The 13,391-nt window shown below is 38.4% G+C and overlaps 1 long non-coding RNA gene across 2 annotated transcripts; it reads left to right on the top strand.

Moving 5' to 3' along the window:
• The first annotated feature begins 387 nt into the window (after positions 1–387).
• LOC114654672 (uncharacterized) lies at positions 388–11,267 on the top strand. 2 transcript variants are annotated; one of them, XR_003716745.2, is made up of 5 exons: positions 388–567; positions 3,118–3,240; positions 3,867–3,920; positions 4,097–4,176; positions 9,700–11,267. It is a non-coding gene; the product is annotated as an uncharacterized LOC114654672 (long non-coding RNA). The 2 variants fall into 2 exon arrangements; XR_003716744.2 differs by having other exon boundaries at positions 3,118–3,254.
• The last annotated feature ends 2,124 nt before the right edge of the window (positions 11,268–13,391 follow it).

The raw sequence follows: 13,391 nt of genomic DNA, 5'->3' as shown, positions 1-13,391 counted from the left end.
GAGGCTTGGCACAGCATCACCAAGATAAGGTACTCAGCACTTGGTAATGTCTTTGAATTACAGACTTCATGCAGTCATTGCATACAATGGATATAAAACAAAGTACTAAATATGACTGATTTAATATACCTATGATATCTCAAACATTATTGTACCCTCAAAAAATTAGGGAAAGTGTTGCATTGCTGGGTAAAATCAATTCAATTTGCAGCTTCTTTTGACAGTTGCCTTTATACCGTTTTCTCAACTTTACCCTCTTCCTTATTAACCTCCTAACTCAGTCAGCGGGCCACCACTCCGTACACTAAGGTACCCATCATGCTTTGCACTCGGCTCGGCTATAAATTTCCGGTATCTCTGTTCTCACTTCCTTTCATCAATGTTGGAAGTGAAGGGTGTGGAGTACTGTATGTGTGAAATGGGACTGTCGCCGTTTTTAATCGCATGCCATCCGCATGTTTTTCATTGTAATTCAATAAAGCCTCAGTTAAACCAGATATTATTTTTTATCGTCCGAGTGACTGATGGCGAAGAAGATATAAAACATGGCTGAATGATTAAAGAGAGGTAAGTGGAAACGCGTGTACGTGAACTGCGCAGTACGGTGAACAGAAGTTACTGTAGTTGCCATATTTTGTGTCCGATGATTTAAACTTTTCATTGCTGTTCACATCATGATTTGCTGTGATTATTTAAATTTATTATGAGGACACTGAGTCGGATAGGCTTCTATTCAGAATGAATTGCAAAAGCGCACTGATTGAAAATGGCGGTTTTGATAAATTGTACAAAGCCGTCCACATGGATAGCACGGTTTGAGTGGACAGTTCTTCAAAAGCATATGATTACACAGGTGCGCGTGTGTACGTATATCTTATATAGAATGACTTATTGGGAAGACAAACGTTTTTATTAAGAAACGTCTGCTACGGATGAGCTAACCACTTGATGCAAACTGGATTAGAAAGAAAACGCGCTCAATCATCTTGATCTTTCACACTGAAAAGCTGTGGGGCCCATTCCATTTTGATATTCTCTTTGCAGGGGGTGTCCAAGCGACCTTACTCGTTGTTGGTCATGGAATGCTATCCCGTGAGAAAAATCAAACTCCTTGCAAATTAATAAAGATATGCGGGTATTGGATATGAATGAAAGGTGCAATTTTGTTCTTGATATACGTACAGTATGTGCTATACGATTTCCCTCCCTAACGCAAAAAAACGTATTGGGTGTATTTGGTGAATTGTCTGTCTGTGTGACCTGGTGTGGGGATTGTGCATGCGGATGGGCTGTTGTTCTGTTCAAGCATTGTTCCCACTTTGTGCAAATGCAGCTTTAGTAGGCATTTGCGCCCAGTGGCCCTAATCGGAGTAGGTATGTAAGCAGATGAATGCACGAAACAAACCCCCATGGCATTACAGTGGTGTTTTAACTATCTTTTAAAATTAAATTACATCTTAACATTAAATCGGAAACTGTTTTTCATGGAAATTTGTGTGTAAAGAACAAATTCACGTATTGAATAAATACATAACCTTAAAGAAGAGGTTTTGAGTCGAGTGGTTCATAGAAAGGAATCAAACTTTACCTAATCTTGTGCACCTTAATGAAGTTTTGCATGTGGCTGCTTGGACATCAGGACGGTATAAATGAGTTTCCTAATCAGAAATTTCATGTGAGCGCTATGAATTTGAAGCTACAAGTTGTAGGAGATAAAGCTCCCAGAATTCTTAGATTATTGCAGGAATATCACCTTAGTCAGTTGTTTAGGATTTAATAATAAAAAAAAGCTCTGAAAATTCTGACAATTGCTCACTTTATTGGCTAGGTGAGGCGAATTGCATACTTTTTCCACCACGGCAGTACATTTAGCCACATGCTTAAAGAGAAAAGCAACATGCATTGGACTTGACAACAAGCAAACTTGTGATTGATTGCAGTCGTTCAATGGATCAGTGCATAACAAATGCTGGAATGTTTTTTGGAACAGCTCATCTGTATAATGTATAGGCAGTGAGGTTGCTTGAGCGCTTGTCTCTAACAAATCCTCGAAAGGTGCCCCGGTGTTTCTAATGTGATGTGTGGTTTGTCATGTATTTAAAATCTGCTGCTATGGATGTTCAGTTGTGGCAAGTTAGGGCTACTGCCTTTGGTGACCTGAGATGTGTGGCAATGAGTTGCTTAAGATCTTCATGAAGCCTAGCTACAGTAACTTCACTCATTTCCTTTCTATTTGGTATTGTATACCAAAGTTCGAAAACGTATCATTTGTTGAAAGCCTGATGTGTAGGGTCTCCCATCTTTACAAATATAAATTGCAATAGATTACTCTTCTTGGGCAGGAGGCACATTAAATAGAATCTTGGTGGTACCCGTGTCTCCAGTGTTTAGGCTCTTATCGTTTGGATGTTGACAGAGATTGCGTTGGTATCCTGGTGTCGCCCATAAAGAGCTGCACAGCTGGCTGTGTTCTTGTCCAGTCCTTTACCAACGCATATTGAAACCGTAGTAAGTCCACAAATCTAAGTGTCAAAGGAGGAGGACACACCATTTTATGCAGTCTTATCTGCGCTTGATCCCTCCTCATTCTATGCGACGTAGTAAGGTGCTTTTTCTGTAAGCTGTTCGACTGACAACCGTCTCCCTGCCATTTTGGAATGCAGAGCAGTGCTGCCATCTATCGGCAGCAAAACGAATTTTAAGTGAAATCTCTGTGCAGGGCAGGTGCTGTGAATTCTCTATGTAATAAACTTAAGTTATAGCGTAATGAAAATTACATAATTAGATCTGGACCACCCTATAGAATGCCTTAACAGGTACATTTAATGACCTCTACTGGATGGGATGCCAAAAAATGAATATAAGCAAAAGTTTAGTAATTGAGCAAGATAGAGATTCACAGGATCAATGTTGATACTTTAAGGTTCAGAATTCAATAGTTTAAAAGAAAAATAACGGTTAATTCGGTAAATTGATATTTTTACCCAGGCCTTGTCAGCAATAGAAGCAGTTTGTGGTTGAGATGCATTTGGATCAAAGTAATAGATGTTTAATGTTTGCTGCTTTTTTTTTTTTTTAATGGTGGGGAAAAAATTTTTTTTTTTTTTTTTTTTGCAGACTAACGTCAATGGCAGCCTCACTGTCTTGCCTTATTTGCAGACAAGCAAACATGTCAACTGCAACCTCACATTTCATGAAAAGTTCAACCAGAAACTTGCATGAATGCAGTGAATTGAGAAGGTGAAACATAAGAGGTCTGAAATTTCTTATTGGTCATGAATGCTACATTAATAATTAACTAGCATTAAACCTCCCAGAATACTACCCAGCTTGACCTGTACATTTCAGTTCCATTCGTCTGTGTTCCAACTTGCTTATCCGGTATTTTGTTCCAAGGAGTCGTTGCCTATTCTGTTAGTGTCGGATGCAGTCTGAAAAATGAAAATTGCAAATTCATTTTACAGGCTTGCATGATTCTCCAAGAAATAAATGTTTTGTTATTGCTAAATGCATTCCCCATTTATGCAAAAAAACTCATTTTAATGTACAGCATTTAAGCCCATGTGTCCATTATCCAAACTGGATATAATCAGAATATAAGCAACTGCTATGGGAAATTCCTCTTTTTTTTTTTTTTTTGCTTGTAACTCAGTGTTGGTTTCAAACTGCAGATTATGACAAATTTCAGGTGAGATTGATTTCATCATTTGTGCATTTACTGGAATGCTTTTTAAATTTACTATAAGTTGTGAATGAGACGTTTTCTTAGACTTTTATCCGCTTGTTTTGTGAAGAATGTTTGCAATGTGGCGTGTTGTCCTATTGTCTAACTTGTTAAATTCAACTGCCATTTTCTTTCTCTCTAGATTTAACCTTTGATTGTTTTGCTGTGATGGGTCCCTTGGTACATTTTGATTAAGGTGAGCAAAGTCTTTCAAGTAGAAAGGGAAACAATTTTTCCCCGCTTTATGTGATGATTATGCCTTCTGAAGCAATAGCTTTGTTGAGAATAGAGGCTGTTTCTGAGATCTTAAAATATTATACACAAGCTAAAATAAAGTACAAGGAAATGCTTATACATTTATTTATAATACAGGAAGGATGCTTTGTATACTGCTGCTATGACCAGTGGATGGAATATCTGCAGGATTTCAGAAGTCAGCTTGACCTATTCAGGTAAACTTTTGGGGGGGGCAATGTGAATTTTTGGTAATTGGAGTGTCCCAATGATTAGATTGCCACTCACTACCCATCTGACCCTGATACGGGGAAAGATTATAAAGTGTGAATGAGGGATCAACTCTGAAGATGGGAATGGAGGGTGCGGGGTGTAAATGTGTTTCATTGCTATTTAATAAGGAAGAATTGTGTTTTGTGTTGTAGAGTTGGATTACCCAGTACATATTTTGAGGAAGTTATCTACTTCCATGTATAACACAATTATTGCAGGAGATTTGTTGGTTTATAAAAGCATCTGTTTTCAAACTGCTTGCACTCTGGAAAAGTCATCTTGGAATGACTGTGCTGTGGACCCTGGGTTTACACCTTATAAAATGCATTTTACTCTTATCTGTTTCTAGAATCAATGCTGGTGTTATTGGCACCAAATCTAGATTTTTTTTTAATTTTTTTTTTAATCCAAACTGAATATAATTAGTTTATAAAAGTAGGATGGTGTGCGTAGAAGTTAGTGGGTGGATCTGTCGTATGATGGACAAATTTGAGACCAAGAAAATGTATTGTGTAACCATTACAAGGGCATATTATAAATATATACTGCATAATAATGGACCATTTGCTATGGGAACAAAATGCTAGCAGCAGGCTTTCATAACTTGAGTACCAGATGGTTAGCTTAAATATCCTTCTAGTTTCTTTTCGCAAAATTGGCAGTTTCTGGCAAACATGGCAATAGTTTATAAGTACTGCATGTTTATTTACATGAGGAGAATCCATCCGTAGCCTAGAATAAGTGTCAGTTTGGATTAGGCTTGGGCGGTAATACGGTAATATGGTATCCCACGGGATCTAAAAATAGCAACGGTATCAGTTTCAATACTGTTATACCGTCATAAAAACAATGCACTTATATGGGAGACAAGGATTGAATATAATTTATTTAATGCCTAAAAATGTGTATGCGTGGTTGTCATCACGTGACAGAGTGGTGGGGAAAGATGGTGAGTCGCGCCCCAAGTGACCTGGTCTCGAAAAAGAACACAGCTTCTGCAGTTTGGCAGTATTTCAGGTTTCGACCGAACGAGAAGGGAGAGGCAGTAAATACGGACGAGGCAATTTGCAAATTGTGCAACAAAAAGGTGACCGCGAGAGATGGAAATACCTCGAGCCTAAGGTCGCATATACGAAACAACCATCCACTCACTGCTGCGAGGATGGACCCGAGTTCACTCATTGCAACAGTTTCAACGCCTCCCGATGCAGGACCAACAACATCTAGGTCCACCGCCAGTATGCAGCCGACAATAATGGGGGCCTTCGGGAAAGCAACAAAGTACAAAAGGGACAGTGTCCGTTGGAAAACCTGTACTGATGCAGTGACAAAATACTTGGCGAAGGAAATGGTCTCTTTCCACACAGTGGGGAAAAAAGTCCTTTACGGACATGGTAAAGGGCCTAGATGCCCAGAACGAGCTGCTTGGACGGAAATATTTCTCAAACAGCTTCCCACATTTATATAGTAAAGTTATAGAGACAATGTTCAAGTGCTGCTGTCGGCGGCAGACAGTTATTCCTTAAAAACTGACATGTGGTCGTCAGTTAACATGACACCATATATGTCTATGACTGTCCATACTATACCTGACTGGAAACTTGAATCCAAATGCCTCCAAACTACGTATTTTCCTGAGAGTCCTACAGCGGACAATCTTGCTGCTGCGCTCAGAGCTGCACTTCAGGAATGGCAACTTGACGAGAAAAAACTTTCAGCCATAACCACTGACAACGCTGCCAACATTCATGCCGCGATCAGGTCCCTGCATTGGCCGTGGCTATACTGCTTCGGTCACAATCTAAACTTGGCTGTCGCAAATGGATTGCATGACCAGAGGCAAAAAACCAAGCGCGCCCTCAGACTATGCCGTAATATTGTTGGGGCCTTTTCACACAGCTGGCAACGTAAGCATGAACTCCACAAGAAGCAAGTGGACTTGGGACTCCCAAAACATAGTCTCAGAACGGTAAGCATAAAATGTGCAGAGAGTTCCGCAGGGGCTCAAATATAAAAAAGGGATATAGATATATAATATGCTTTGCATCACATAAATTAAATTATATTGAAAAGTAGGCTATATTAAAATAGAAAACCATTTTTTAAATTGTAATTTTTTTCCTGTATTTTTTATCAAATAAATGCAGGCTTGATGTGCATAAGGGACTTATTTAGCCTAAAATAAATGTGCATGAAAATTTGACCAAATGGAATAATATACATTAATGGACTTATTTATTTATGCATTCATTCATTTATTTAGGCCTATTTATTCATTCATTCGTTTATTTAGGCCTATTCATTCATTTAATCGTTTATTCATCATTCATTAATTAATTCATCCATCCATCCGTCGGCAGGACTGCGCAACTCGCTGGGGCTCCAAACTGGCAATGGTGGAACGCATCCTCGAGCAGGCCCAAGCGATCACACACGTCCTGTCTGATGACAGAAGGAGCAGCCTGTCCCTGACCTGGCAGGACATGGATGTCTTGAAAGCTGTTCACGAAGCACTGAAACCAGTCGGTGACTTCACTGATATTTTGTCAGGAGAAAATTATGTGACCAGTTCCTGTATCCTCCCCATACTACAGCTCTGCAGGGACAATGTGTTGGCTGCGTCAGAAAATGACCTCCAGCTAACAGTCAATCAAAACTGGAATTCTAACAAAGCTGGAGGCCAAGTATGAATCCAATTCAGTGCGCAAAATATTGCGAAAATGCACTTTCCTCGACCCTCGTTACCGTGGAGGATATGAGACGGATGACAACGCATTGGCTGAGACCAAGGCTGAATTACAGGCTGAGATCGTGAGCTTAGAGGCAACAGGTCCAGTGGCCATCAGAGTGGAAGAGGGAGAGGCGCAACCTGCACCCTCACGAAAAAAGATGACTCTGGGAAGTATGCTGCAAAAAAAAAATCTGATGCAATGGCAGGTCCCGTTGGCATCGGCACCGTAGAGGGCTTAGTCGGAGCTGAAATAACAGCCTACTGTTTGGAGCCAGTTACTCAAGGAGACGAGGACCCACTTCTCTGGTGGAAAAATGCTGCCGGGCGTTTTCCCCAGATGTCGCGAGTGGCACGAAAGTACCTGTGCGTCTGTGCCACAAGCACACCATCGGAGCGGGTTTTCAGCACCGCAGGTAAAGTTGTCGGTCCACAACGTGCCCTGTTAAAGCCGGACAAAGTAAACATGCTGGTTTTTCTAGCGAAAAATCTTGACTAGATTGATGCCACTTGCCATTCGTTCCTATTCGCACTGTTTATTTTTATTTATTTAATTGATTCAGGTATTTTTATTTGGTTTACGTTAAAAACAATATTGGAAAGAAGACTGGAAAGAAGTTTTTGTTTAGGACTATTGCTTTGCAATACTTTTTATAATATGGATGATGTTTGTTAATTCGACTCTGACTGTTGTGGGTCTATTTGCACTTTTTTATAAGCTGCTCTTCTTTGTTATTAAAAGTTGTTCAGGCGGTGTGATTTAATTTAATTGATTTGTGTGTGCGACTTCACGCGAAAACTGTTCTGGATGTTTGTTTAATTTTGTTTGTTGTATTTGCACTTTTTTATAAACTGCTATTTGTTGCTAATAAAAGTTGTTAATATTGTTCTGCATGTTATTTTGTTATTTCAGTATTAGTGTTTGATATTCAGTTTCTGAATGGTTTAGGCACAAGCCAACAGTTTGGTGACGCTGTCTGAGCCTTACATCACATTTTTTTTATTATTCACGGTAATACCGTATACCGAGGTAAAATAGGGAGGAGGTTTGACGGTATCAAAATTTGGATACCGCCCAACCTTAGTTTGGATGTTCTCCTTTTGGTTAAATTACTTTTTACAGCAATTTTTTAAATGTCTGTTACCTTGTAGTAACTGCTATATATTAAGCTGTTGATGCCCAAACAGGAGTTGAACCTGACCCTTTAAAGAGACACAGTAGTAGAATCTGAGAGCTATGCTGGGGGGGATTTGGGGGACTTGTCAAAGATGGGGAAATGTCAGATTCATGCTACCTGCAAATTTTAATAAGCGTGTAACTGGAGTGGTTGGTCAAGATGTACATTAGTGATGAGTGAAAGATGTCTGGATAGCTTTAGGGTATGTTCCCAATTACTTCATTTTTAGAGACCGGGTCATTTGAGAACTTTCATGTTGCTTTCTAACATCATATGCAGGGAAGATCAAAAATCTTGGCTAATGAGTAAACTAGTTAACCAATTAACAATATGAAATATCTTAAAATGAGAAAAGGGGGAATTTGCATTTGCAGAATTGTTAAAATGGCATTTCATGATGAGCACATCAAACGATGCTCCATCATATGATCTGTATGTAAAATGCAGTCACTTATGCATAAGAGAACTCATTTTGCTTTAGGGACATTGTGAACAGTTGAGAATATAGAAAAGTGTGCAGCTTTGTAGATAAATGAACCTTGACCCAGTGAGCCAGTAAAAGGGGATTGCTGTTAAGAGATTTCTCAGTCTTTCAAGAGTTTAATAGAATTCATGAATATGGTTTACCATTTGGTGTCAATTAAACAGAAATGACTTAACCCCCATGACCCTGTGTTCAGATTCAGTGGGTTGGAAAATGGATGGCTGGGTGAATGGATGGACTTAACGTTTTAAAGAAACAATCTTTTATTATGCCGATTCTTAAATCTGCTGGGAAGGATTAAGTAAATCCTGGAAGTCTCTCTCCTATTCATCTGCGTTTGTTTAATGATATTTATAACCGTAATCAAGAAACATTAGTTTCACATTACTGTAACAAATAGGATGACCAAGTGGATCTTGTCACTTTAGTGACTACACAAACTCATTTATGTCCTCTGATTTAATTTCCAATTAACATGAATTGGCTTAATGTGGAGTGATTACTGCTGCTCCTGACCCATGGACTCGCTTGTTATGTAATGCTTGTTTTAGCCGTTTGTATGCAGAATATTGCAGAAGTGGCGACTGTGTGCCTATTAAGAACTCAAAGCCATGTGGAATTTAAGTAAATATTGGCTTGCAGAGGCAGAAGTCCTTGTGTCCCATGCCAAAGAAAACTTTTTCAAAATTTGGGGTTTCCCACAAAGTTAGATTTGCAGGTGTAGATTGAATATGAAGGATTGTTGATGAAACCTGAATTTTTTTTTTTTTTTTTTTTTTTTTCCCTAACCCCCACCAACTGAATTTCAGTAAGGCATGGTTTGTTGCAGTGCTAATTCCAGTTACAAAATCATGAATTGTTACATTGAAAATAACTTTCACCCTCTAACAAGAGTAATGTGTAATGTGTGGCTTGGCTCAGTCTCGAATATTTTCTATTTATAGATGCTTAGCTATTGTTAGCAAAATTGTTCATTTTAATGCTGCTTGTGGTGGTGGTTTATTATTTTTTAATGTAGTTTATAGAGGTCTGGACAAAAATAAAATATTAAAATATGTACATTTTTTCCCCTTTTCAGGTTCATCATGAAGGTGCATCATTTGTCGTTTACCTTTTGTGACACTGGGAATGTGCTTCAATTTTGAAGAAAGTCCTCTTCTAGCATTTAGGCTGGAACTTTACTGGGAAAACTGTTCTAGGAGCTCACTGTTTTTCTTGTTCGTGTACAAGAATTCAATAACCTACTTACTCAACTGGACAGTGTACTTTGTAAATTATCAGGGTTTTTTTTTGTGTGCTCTTAATTCATATTATGGCCTGTAGAAGTTGTAGAAAAAACATCAGGACTGTCCACATATTTATGGAAGTTATGTAGTAGAAAGACAGACGGAACATAACACTTTATGAAAAAGCTTATTATGCCTATTTTGGAATAAAACTTGGTAACCAGGACATACGGTGGGCCCCTTAATTTGTCTGCTCTATTTATGTTGAAGACTGTGGACAAAAGGTAAGGTTCTTGCTTTTGGTGTTCCAATAATATGGAGGGAAACCAAAAATCATAGTAACAATTATTTCTGTTACTGCAAAACTCGAGGAATTAGTTTATCCAACTCTTCTTTCGGCAGTAAGACCTATAGTACATGGACCTGATGTACTAGTCCCCACTCGACCTGACAGTCTTAATTCTGTAGCAACTCGCCAACAGGGCAAAAATACTTCAGCTGATGAATTTGGCCCAGCATGTTTAAGCAACGAGCCATGACCAATGTTCCCTCTAAGGAGTAGCATATAGTGAGCAAAAAACATTGTTTATGAGCGACATTTTGTTTAAGCCAAAAATTTATGAGCACCAACTCAGACGGTCGGAGTGAGCGATAGTGCGATAAGTACGAGCGACGCCGTTGGAATGAGCGATCGTGCGGGAAGTATGAGCGACGCTCTGAATTCATGTGAACGATCGCTCACGCGCTCAGCTTAGAGGGAACATTGGCCATGACCATTTCACGCATGATGACCGTAATGATTTAGTAAGAGATCTAGGCCTTCCCATAGATGATGCAGTGCTCTTGGAGTCCTGATTAAAAACTTGTTACATCCAGACACACCTTTCTCTTGGCACTGCTATAGAGAAGAGTTTGCAGCATATTTCAAGAACGATGGGTTCCTAGTTTTTCTGTCATAAGTGGCCTAGTGCAGAAACTTGGCAGTGCCGAAGAATGGAGAATATTTATAGCCTCCTCTAAAAGGAGTGCTAGTTAAACAGTAATAAATACACATCACCACACTTTACATTTTTTTGTGGTTTGAAAATCTCAAGCAAATTAAAGTGCACCAGGGAGGTTGGGATGTCGGTATGATTGCAGACTACTGTTAGGTGGTGCATAGGGAGACTTCAGAAAGTGTACAAATGACTGACCATCAAATAATTTGGATCAAAAAATCAGTTAAACTAAACAAGTTAAATGTAAACTAAATCTGTATAGTTCTTTAAAAGTGCTGAAAACTTTTGTAGAATTTCATATTAAAATGACAGAGCAATATTGTGTGTGTGTGTGAATGAATAAATTGTAATTAAGTCTCGAATAAATTGTAATTAAGTCTCTTCAATTTTGTACTTCTGATGTGATGGAACTTTTTCTTCATGAGGGCAAATAAAAACTTCACTATTAAAATGATTTGAGTTTAATTTTTCAGACCTGTGAATTAATCGGCAGAGCTTGAAATGTGCTCTTATAGTCCAAAGCAGCCAACAGTTTTACCTTGAGACTTAATTGGGTTAAGTTTTTAGGTGTCCTTCAAAAATGTTTTATGACTTTAATCAGGTTTTTTTGTTACTAAAATACATTTTAAATCATCCCTGAATGCACATTGTATGGGTGGCACAACATTTTTCTGACTTGCTCAATCAATCTTCAAGCACTTAATTATGAAACATTTTCAATCACTGGCTTATTATTCTTGTAGTGTCACTCGCGTGAGTAGCAGTAAGGCATTTTCAATGCATAGTTTACTGTTAGAGTTAAACAGAAGTGCTTTTGATTATATGGTGTAATTTTTCTGTTAAAATGTTTTCACTAGTGAACTTATTTGCTTGTTTAATTTTACAAATGCATCCTTAATTATTCACATTTTATAGTGCTTTGTATATTATGCTTTCTTATTCTTAGGTTTACATTTCATTTTGGATCAGAAAGTAAAAGTATAAATTTGGTTGGTCCAGCAGGTGGATGGGTATCCTGAATGGAGTTTTAATGCGTTAACCACATGCAGTTTTATACTTTTTATAGATGAGACTTTGCTTTGTGTGTTCCTGAATGCATTAAAGAATTGTTAATCGAGATCAGTTTTTAGAGATTCTTCTCCTGAATCGGTGCTCTCCATGTTTCACATCTGGCACAAGTCCAATAAATGCTACCCGGTTGTAGGAATGGTTGAATTTGCCAGTGGTGCTCTTAACAAATTAATTAGTTGCTTGAGCATGTCAATAGGATTTTGAAACTTTGTGATATACAAAGACAAAGAAGAAATGGATATTGTGTACTGCGAAACAAGCAAAGGACAAAACTAAAATAGCATAAAATTAAAAAATTGTTTTCAGATGTCTTCCCTGTTTTAAAGTATGCATGCATCCATTACTGTTTGCAATAACCTGGATTTTTGGTTGTAATGGAGCTCCTTGAACCAAGGTCCTTGTCTCTAAGTGGGGTAAGTGATATTAAAGGAGCAGTAACTGGTACATGCATAAAGTGGAAGAAGCTTCTAGCGATTTTGTTTGCCTGCTGACTTGCCCTTCATATTTCCGAACCTTTGTGTGTTTTTTTTTTTTTTTTTTTTTTTTTTGTTCCTCTCTCCCCCTCCACCCCCGACTGGTAACCAGTGACTTTTTTTTTTTTTTTTATTTTAACTTTGGTGTGGGGCAGAGATTCATTCATTTTATTAAATAAAGTTTAAGTTCAGATGTTGGCAAAAGAGTTGCATAATCTTTCACCTACTATATTTATTTGGTGGCCTGGTGCGATTTATAGGCATGCTGTTACACAACCCACACATTAAAATAATGCAACTTGTCTGCCACCCCAGCTTTATAGGAGGTGCAAATATATGTTGTATATACAGGGGCTTGCAAAAGTTTGGGCACTCTTGCTTAAAAATGCTTGTTACTGTGAATAGTTGAGTGAGCAAGAAATGAAAAGTGCCTGAAGTAAGTTTGGGTAATCTACATGGTCCTTACTTAGTAAGACCCCTATGGTAAGTATTGCAGGTTGTAAATGCTTTTTGTAGCCTGCTAGGTGTCTTTCAGTTCTGACTTGGGGTATTTTTGCCTATTTATCCTTGCAAAAGGCTTCTAATTCTTCAAGATTCTTGGGCTGTCTTGCATGAACTGCTCTTTTGAGATCTATCCACTGATTTTCGGTGATTAGGTTAAGGGATTGTAAGGGCCGTGACAAAACTTTCAGTTTGTGGCCCTTGAGGTGTTGCATTGTAGATTTTAAAGTGTGTTTCAGATAATTGTCTTGTAGGGCTCATTCTCTTTTTAACTTCAAAATCTTTACAGATGATGTGATGTTTGCTTCTAGAATTTCCTGGTATTTATTTGAATCCGTTCTTCCCTCTACAAAAGACATGTTCCCTGTGCCACTGCCTGCAACACAAGCCCTTGTCTGATCGATCCACGGCCATGCTTAACCATTGGAGAGGTGTTCTTTTGCTGGAATTCAGCACCCTTCTCCAAACATACCTTTTGCACATTGTGTCTCAAAATGTCTC

Source organism: Erpetoichthys calabaricus, chromosome 7, assembly GCF_900747795.2.
Source record: "Erpetoichthys calabaricus chromosome 7, fErpCal1.3, whole genome shotgun sequence".
NCBI classification, from domain to species: Eukaryota; Metazoa; Chordata; class Cladistia; order Polypteriformes; family Polypteridae; genus Erpetoichthys; species Erpetoichthys calabaricus.
This window is presented reverse-complemented; position numbering and strand designations above follow the sequence as displayed.